Source organism: Phocoena sinus, chromosome 9, assembly GCF_008692025.1.
Source record: "Phocoena sinus isolate mPhoSin1 chromosome 9, mPhoSin1.pri, whole genome shotgun sequence".
Classification (NCBI taxonomy): domain Eukaryota; kingdom Metazoa; phylum Chordata; class Mammalia; order Artiodactyla; family Phocoenidae; genus Phocoena; species Phocoena sinus.
Window position 1 is genome coordinate 99,998,905 of NC_045771.1, and position 9,308 is coordinate 100,008,212.

General features: G+C 42.7%; 1 pseudogene; it reads left to right on the top strand.

The window, feature by feature from the left end:
* The first annotated feature begins 8,307 nt into the window (after positions 1-8,307).
* LOC116759007 lies at positions 8,308-8,782 on the top strand (annotated as a pseudogene).
* Positions 8,783-9,308: the final 526 nt, after the last annotated feature.

Here is a 9,308-nt window from a genome sequence, read left to right on the forward strand (position 1 = left end):
TATAAACCGATATTTACTTCTCACAGCTCTAGAGGCTGCAAAGTCCAAGATCAAGTCTTCAGCAAGGCCCCATTCTGGTGAAGGCCCTCTTCCTGGTTCACAGCCAGTGCCTTCTCACTGTGTCCTCACATGATGGAAGGGAGCTAGGAAGCTCTCTAGGGTATCTCTTTATAAGAGCACTAATCTCATTAATGAGGATTCCACCATTATGACTTAAGCACTTTCAAAAGGCTCCAAGTTCCATCACCATTATATTGGGCTTCAACATATGAATATGTCAGGGATACAAACATTCAGACCACAGAGTGGTCTATCTCAGTGAATGTTTCCTGTGCACTTGAAAAGATGTGTATTCTGCAGTTATTGGGTGAAGTGTTCTATAAATGTCAATTAAGTCAAAGTCATTGGTGGTGGCGTTCAAGTCTTGTATTGTACCTGACTTTTTGCCTAGCTGTTCTATCAGTTACTGAAAGAGGGGAGTTAAAATCTTCAACTCTTGTTGTGGATATGCCCATTTTCCCTTTCATTTCTGTTAGTTTTTGCTTTATATATTTTGAAGTTCAATTATTCGGAGCATAGACATTTATCATTGTTATAGCTTTCTGACAGATTAATCCTTTTTCCACTACTAAATGCTCTGCTTTAATTCTCGAAATACTGAAGTGTGGATACTCCAGCCTTCATATGTTTAGAGTTTGCATGATATATCTTTCCTATCCATTTGCTTTCAACTCCCTGTGCGGTTTTATAAAACTATGGCTTTATTGAAGTATAACTGACATACAATAAATAAACTGCACGTAAAGTATGTAATTTCATGTTTTGATATATGCATAAACACACAAAACCACCACAGTCAAGATAATGAACATATCACCTCCAAAGTTTCTTCATGTCCCTAGTAATCCTTCCCTCTTCCCTCTCCCCCATCTTCTTCAAGCATTAACCTGCTATCACTATAGTTTATTTTGCATTTCCTAGAATTCTGTATACATTGAACCATTTTCATATAAACAAAAGCAGATTTCTTGAGCCAAAAAGACAAGAAGCCAACAGTTACTGAGGTCCATAGGAAGGCTGGGTGCTACCTCCAGAATGTCCCCCACGCAATGGGCTCGATGCAGCCTAGGCCCCAGGTCTCAGCTATCCAGTGAGAATCTGGGAGTAGTTTATATACAGTTTGGGGATTCACTCCCTCAGCATGGCCCTACCCCAGGATTTCACCATGATTTCTGGACTTCTGTCCATTGACACTTCAGCTTTCAGCTTCCCTACAGGCAAAGAGCCAGGGTAATGTAAACCCTGCCCTGGGCTGTTCAAGGGTAGACTTCCCTCCAAGTTCTACCTGCTTTTGTTTGTCTCCAGAGCCTTCAAATAATTTTTTTGAATTTTCCCCATATTTTGTAATTATTATCTGTGGGAGGGTTTTGGTTCAATCAAGCTACTATGTCAATTACCAGAAGTCACTGCCATCTGAACATTTGATTCACGGGTATACCTCAGAGATATAGCAGACTTGGTTCCAGACCACAGCAATAAAGTGAATATTGCAATAAAGTGAGTCACACAAATTTTTTAGCTTCCCAGTGCATATAAAAGTTATGTTTACTATACCATAGTCTATCAAATGTGCAGTAGCATTATGTTTTTTTTTAAAAAACAATGTCCATACCTACATTAAAACATGTTTTAGGGACTTCCCTGGTGGAGCAGTGGTTAAGAATCCACCTGCCAGTGTAGGGGACACGGGTTCGATCCCTGGTCCAGGATGATCCTACATGCCGTGGAGCAACTAAGCCCGTGCGCCACAGCTACTGAAGCCCACTCTGTAGACCCACGAGCCACAACTACTGAAGCCCATGTGCCACGACTACTGAAGCCCATGCGCCTAGAGCCCGTGCTCTGCAACAAGAGAAGCCACCGCAATAAGCCCACGCACTGCAATGAAGAGCAGCCCCTGCTTGCTGCAACTAGAGAAAGCCCGTGTGCAGCAACAAAGGCCCAATGCAGCCAAAAATTAATTAATTTAAAAAATATAGCAAAGATGTCAATTCTAAAAAAAATACTTTATTGCTAAAAAATGCTAACCATCATCTGAGTCTTCAACAAGTCATAATCTCTTTGCTGGTGGAGGGTCTCGCGTTGGTGGCTGCTGACTGATCAGGGTGGTGGACGCTGAAGGCTGGGGTGGCCGTGGCCATTTCTTAAAATAAGACAACAATGAAGTCTGCCACATCGATTGACTGTTCCTTTCATGAACAATTTCTCTGTAGCATGCAATGCTGTTTGAGAGCATTTTATCCACAGTAGAACTTTTTTCAAAATTGGAATCATTCCTATCAAACCCTGCTGCTGCTTTATCAACTAAGCAACATTCTAAATCTTTTGTTGTCATTTCAACAATCTTCAGAGTCTTCACCACAAATAGACCCTACCTCAAAGAAGCATTTTCTTTGCTCATTCATAAGAAGTAACTCCTCATCTGTTAAAGTTTTATCATGAGATTGCAACAATTCAATCATATCTTCAGGCTCCAGTTCTAATTCTAGTTCTCTTGCTGTTTATAACACATCTGCAGTTACTTCCTCCACTAAAGTCTCTAACCCCTGAAACTCATCATGAGGGTTAGAATCAAGTTCTTCCAAACCCCTGTTAATGTTGATATTTTGAGCTCTTCCCATGAATCACAAATGTTCTTAATGGCACCTAGAATGGTGAATCCTTTCCAGAAGGTCTGCAATTTACTTTACCCATATCTATCAGAGGAATTTCTATGGCAGCTATAGCCTTATGAAATGTACTTCTTAATAAGACTTGAAAGTCAAAATGACTCCTTGATCCATGGGCTGCAGGATAGATATTGTGTTAGCAGGCATGAAAACAATATGTATCTCATTATACATCTCCACTAGAGCTCTTGGGTGACCAGGTACATTGTCAATGAGCAGTAATATTTTGAAAGAAATCATTTTTTCTGAGCTGTAGTTCTCAACAGTGGGCTTAAGATATTCAGTAGACCATGTTGTCAATAGACGTGCTGTCATGCAGGCTTTGTTGTTTTGTTTATAGAGCATAGGCAAAGTTGGTTTAGCAAAATTCTTATCGGCCCTAGGATTTTCAGAATGGTAAATAAGCATTGGGTTCAACCTAAAGTCACCAGCTGCATTAGCCCCCAGCAAGAACATCAGCCTGTCCTTTGAAGCTTTGAAGCCAGGAATTGACTTCTCCTCTCTAGCGTAAAAGTCCTAGATGGCAACTTCTTCCAATATAAGGCGGTTTCCTCTACACTGACTCATTTGTTGTTTAGTGTAGCCACCTTCACTATCTGAGCTAGATCTCCCAGATGAGATGCGGCAGCTTCCGCGTCGGCACTTGCTGCCGTGCCTTGCTCTTTGAAGTTATGAAGATGACTTATTCTCTTAAATCTCATGAACCAACCTCTGCTAGTTTCAACTTTTTCTTCTGCAGCTTCCTCGCCTCTCTCAGCCTTCACAGAATTTAAGAGAGTTAGGACCTTGCTCGGGTTTAGTTGGCTTAAGGAAATGTTGTGGCAAATGTTGTGATCTGATCTTCTATCCAGACCACTAAAACCATCTCCATATCAGCAATAAGGCTGTTTTGTTCACATGTTCACTGGAGTAGCACTTTTAATTTCCTTCAAGAAAGTATCTCTTGGAGGAGGAGGAGACAAGATGGCGGAGTAGAAGGACATGAGCTCACTTCTTATGGAAACATCAAAATCCCAACTGACTGCTGAACAACAATCAACAAAACAAACAAAAAACAAACAAACAAAAACACTGCAGCCTACCAGAAAAGATACCCTACATCCAAAAACAAAGGAGTCACAGGGACTTCCCTGGTGGTCCAGCAGTTGAGGACATGAGGCAGGGGAAGGGTAAGCTGGGACGAACTGAGAGAGTGGCATGGACATATATACACTACCAAACGTAAAATAGCTAGCTAGTGGGAAGCAGCTGCATAGCACAGGGAGATCGGCTCGGTGCTTTGTGACCACCTAGAGGGGTGGGATAGGGAGGGTGGGAGGGAGACGTGAGAGGGAGGAGATATGGGGATATATGTATATGTATAGCTGATTCACTTCGTTATAAAGCAGAAACTAACACACCATTGTAGAGCAATTATACTCCAATAAAGATGTTAAAAAAAAAAAGACTCTGTGCTCCCAATGAAGGGGGCTCAGGTTTGATCCCTGGTCAGGGAACTAGATCCTGCATGCCACAACTAAGAGATCCCACATGCTGCAACTAAAGATCCCGCACACAGAAACGAAGATCCCATGTGCCTCAATTAACACCCAGTACAGCCAAATAAACAAATAAATAAAAATTTTTTTAAAGAAAGAAGAAGCCAGGGCTTCCCTGGTGGCGCAGTGGTTGAGAGTCCGCCTGCCGATGCGGGGGACACAGGTTCGTGCCCCGGTCCGGGAAGATCCCACATGCCGCGGAGTGGCTGGGCCTGTGAGCCATGGCCACTGAGCCTGCGCGTCCAGAGCCTGTGCTCCGCAACGGGAGAGGCCGCAACAGTGAGAGGCCCGCGTACCACAAAAAAAAAAAAAAAAAAAGAAGAAGCCACTAAATAGTAGGAGGAGCAAGACTGCAATAAAATGAAATCCCATACACCCTAGGTGGGCAGCCCACAAACAGGAAAATAATTATACCACAGAAGTTCTCCTATAGGAGTGAAAGTTCTGAGCACCACTTCAGGCTCACCAGCCTGGGGGTCTGGCAATGGGAGGAGGAGCCCCCAGAGAGTCTGGCTTTGAAGATGAGTGGGGTTTGAGTGCAGGAATTCCACAGAACTGGGGGGAACAGAAACTCCACTCTTGGAGTGTGCACACAGGGTCTCATGTGTGCCAGGATCCAGGGAAAACAGCAGTGACATCGTAAGAGACTGGGCCAGATCTACTTGCTAGTATTGGAGGGTCTCCTGCAGAGGTGGGGGGGGGGTGGCTGTGGCTCACTGTGGGGACAAGGCCACTAGCAGCAGTAGTTCTGGGGAGTACTCATTGGGGTGAGCCCTCTTGGAGGCTGCCATTTTCTCACCAAGACCTGGTTCCCCCCGCAACAGCCTGAAGCCTCCAGTGCTGGGATGCCTCAAGCCAAACAACCAACAGGGTGGGAACACAGCCCCATGCCTCAGCAGACAGGCTGCCTAAAGTCTTCTTGAGTACACAGCTGCTGGATAATGAACACACACCCAGACATGACCCTGCCCACCAGAGGGACCAGACCCAGCTCCACCCACCAGTGGGAAGCTACCAGTCCCTCCCACCAGGAAGCCTGCATAAGCCTCTTAGACAGCCTCATCCACCAGGGGGCAGACAGCAGAAGCCTGAAGAACTAAAACACTGCAGCCTGCAGAACAAATCTGCAATCACAAAAATGAGACAAAATGAGATGACAGAGGAATATGTCCCAGATAAAGGAACAAGATAAAACCCCAAAAGAACAAGTAAGTGAAGTGGAGATAGGCAATTTATCTGAAAAAAAGAGTAATGATAGTGAAGATGATCCAAGATCTCAGAAAAAGAATGGAGGCACAGATCGAGTAGACATAAAAAATGTTTAACAAAGACCTAGAAGAACTAAAGAACAAACAAACAGAGATGAACAATACAATAACTGAAATGAATAATACACTAGAGGGAATCAATAGCAGAATAACAGAGGCAGAAGAACAGATAAGTGACCTGGAAAGCAGCATGGTGGAAATCACTGCCACAGAACAGAATAAAGAGAAAAGAATGAAAAGAAATGAGAACAGTCTAAGAGACCTCTGGGAAAACATGAAATGCACCAACATTTGCATTACAGGGGTCCCAGAAGGAGAAGAGAGAGAGAAACGGCCTGAGAAAATATTTGAACAGATAATAGCTGAAAACTTCCCTAACATGGGAAGGGAAACAGTCACCCAAGTCCAGGAAGTGCAGAGAGTCCCAGGCAGGAGAAACCCAAGGAGGAACACACTGAGACAGATAGTAATCAAACTGACAAAAATTAAAGACAAAGAAAAAATATGAAAAGCAACAAGGGAAAAGCAACAAACAATATACAAGGGAACTCCCAAAAGGTTGTCAGGTGATTTCTCAGCAGAAACTCTGCAGGCCGGAAGGGAGTGGCACAATATACTTAAAGTGATGAAAGGGAAGAACCTACAACCAAGAATACTCTACCCAGCAGGGCTGTCATTCAGGTTCAACATAGAAATCAAAAGCTTTACAGACAAGCAAAAGCTAAGAGAATTCAGCACCACCATCCAGCTTTGCAACAAGTGCTAAAGGAACTTCTCTAGGTGGAAAAGAAAAGGCCACAACTAGAAACAAGAAAATTATGAATGAAAAGCTCACTGGTAAAGGCAAACATACAGTAAAGGTAGGAAATCATCTGCACACAAATATGATATCAAAATCAGCAACTGTGAGAAGAGGAGAACACAAATGCAGGATATCGGAAATGCATTTGAAATGAAAAGACTAGCAACTTAAAACAATCTATATTGTTGTTTATATACAGACGTCTATATCAAAACCTCATGGGAACAGCAAACTGAAAATCTACAATAGGTACACACAAAAAGGAAAAAGCAATCCAAACACAACACTAAAGTAAGTTATCGAATCACAAGAGAAGAGAATGAAAGAGGAAGGGAAGAAAAAAAACAAATCCAAAACAATTAACAAAATGACAATAAGAACATACATATCGATAATTACCTTAAACGTAAATGGATTAAATGCTCCAACCAAAAGACATAGACTGGCTGAATGGATACAAAAACAAGACCCGTACATATGCTGTTTATAAGAGACCTGCTTTAGATCAAGGGACACATACAGACTGAAAGTGAGGGGGTGGAAAAATGTATTCCATGCCAATGGAAATCAAAATAAACCTGGAGTAGGGCTTCCCTGGTGGCGCGGTGGTTGAGAGTCCGTCTGCCGATGCAGGGGACACGGGTTCATGCCCTGGTCCGGGAAGATCCCACATGCCGCAGAGCGGCTGGGCCCGTGAGCCATGGCTGCTGAGCCTGTGCGTCCAGAGCCTGTGCTCCGCAACGGGAGAGGCCACAACAGTGAGAGGCCCGTGTACCGCAAAAAACAAAAACAAAATAAACCTGGAGTAGCAATTCTCACATCAGACAAAATAGACTTTAAAATAAAGACTGTTACAAGAGACGAAAAGAACACTACATAATGATCAAGAAATCAATCCAGGAAGATATAACAATTGGAAATATATATGCACCCAACATAGGAGCACCTCAATTTATAAGGCAAATACTAACAATCATAAAAGGAGAAATCAACAGTAACAATATATATAATAGTGGAGGGCTCTAACACCCTACTTTCGTCAATGGACAGATGATCCAGGCAGAAAATCAATAAGGAAACACAAGCCTTAAATGACACATTAGACCAGATGGACTAAATTGATTTATAGAGCGTTCCATCCAAAAACAGCAGAATACACGTTCTTCTCAGGTGCACATGGAATATTCTCCAGGATTGATCACAAGCTGGGCCACAAAGTGAGCTTCGGTAAATTTAAGAAAATTGAAGTCATATCAATCATCTTTTTCCGACCACAACGCTATAATATTAGAAATCAACTACAAGAAAAAACTGTAAAGAAACTGAGTCTTAGCCTAGGAAGCTTTACTTGTTCACTTCCGATACTAAACCTATTAAATATTTTTTAAGGATAAAAGGAATCTTTAATAAAATCATTATAAGGCTCAAACAGAAATTTAGAGTTCAGAGAGAAAACTACCATGTATGGCAATAAAGCTGAAAGAATTTTTAGCAACAGAAACATAACTGTAGTGCCAGAAAAAGAGTTCAAAAGCTTTTTTCATGAAATGATCAGATACGGGCAAATAGATTTATGTACCAAGAGGTTCATCAAGGTATTTTGTATAATTGCAAAATCACTGGAAACAACCTAACTTTTTAAAACTAGGGGAGGGGGAGGTGGTGGCGGTGACGCGATTCTTTCCACGTTGGAGGGGCCGGGCTGCTGCCGGAGTCGCCGCGGCTGCCACGTGACATGGCACAGCTAAAGATTTAGCACCAGAGCCAGAGCTGCCCCGCCAGTCGTCGAGCAGGTCATCACCCGCTAATTCCTGTCCCGGAGGGCAGCTCCAGCCTGCACAGAGGTTAGTGAGCTGTCCCTGCCAACCTCATCTCCTCTTTCCTCCCTGAGTTTGCCAGGAGCATGAAAGAAGGCCCAGGGACGCCCTAAACCCCTTCTACTCCTGCCCACTGCAAGTGCCACTACCACCATGGGCCTCACCTTCTTCTCCCTCTTCTCGCATCTCTTCGGCAGGAAGCAGATGTGTATTTTGATGGTTGGATTGGATGCTGCTGGCAGGACGACCATTCTGTATAAACTGAAGTTAGGAGAGATAGTCACCACCATTCCTACCACTGGTTTTAATGTGGAAACAGTAGAATATAAGAACGTTTGTTTCACAGTATGGGATGTTGATGGTCAATATAAATAAAATTAGGCCTCTCTGGAGAGCAGAAGAGCTGCAGAAAATGCTTCAGAAAGATGAGTTGCGAGATGCAGCGTTGCTGCTTTTTGCAAACAAACAGGATTTGCCAAATGCTACGGCCATTAGGGAAATGACGGATAAATTAGGTCTTCAGTCTCTTCGTAGCAGAACATGGTATGTTCAAGCCGCTTGTGCTACACAAGGAACCGGTCTGCATGAGGGACTTGACTGACTGTCAAATGAGCTTTCAAAACGTTAAATGAAACTAGATATCTAACCAAGGACACATTTGATAGAACTGGTCTAGGCTTGTTACAACAAAATTAGTTTGCATCTTGGTTATTAAACAGTATCTGGGACTGGTTTGGGCAGAATATTACAGCATTTAAACGTATTTTGTTGCCAGCTATTGTTTACCAAGTATAATGTTGCCATTTAGCAATATGCTTGGTTTTAAAGAGATTCTCCTTAACTTGGGGGGAAAATGGTGTCCTCTTTTAATTTTACTTCCCTTAAGCCTAAACGCCTGGACATAGCTAATGTGACACCTTTAAATCAATCCATTTTGAATGTGTTTCTGAGCCCACAGTAAATAATGTTTTAAAGTTGTCCCCTTGCTATTTTATTGATACCTTTATCATTCCTGGGACAGTCTGCTGATTTAAAAAATGTAGTATTCCACGTGTATTTATTTTTCTCCCTTGCCAAAAAGATTTTTTAATACTGCTTGTACCAGCCAGGGAAATGCTCCAAAACACTGTCCAGATCTTTTGCACTGAGGAATT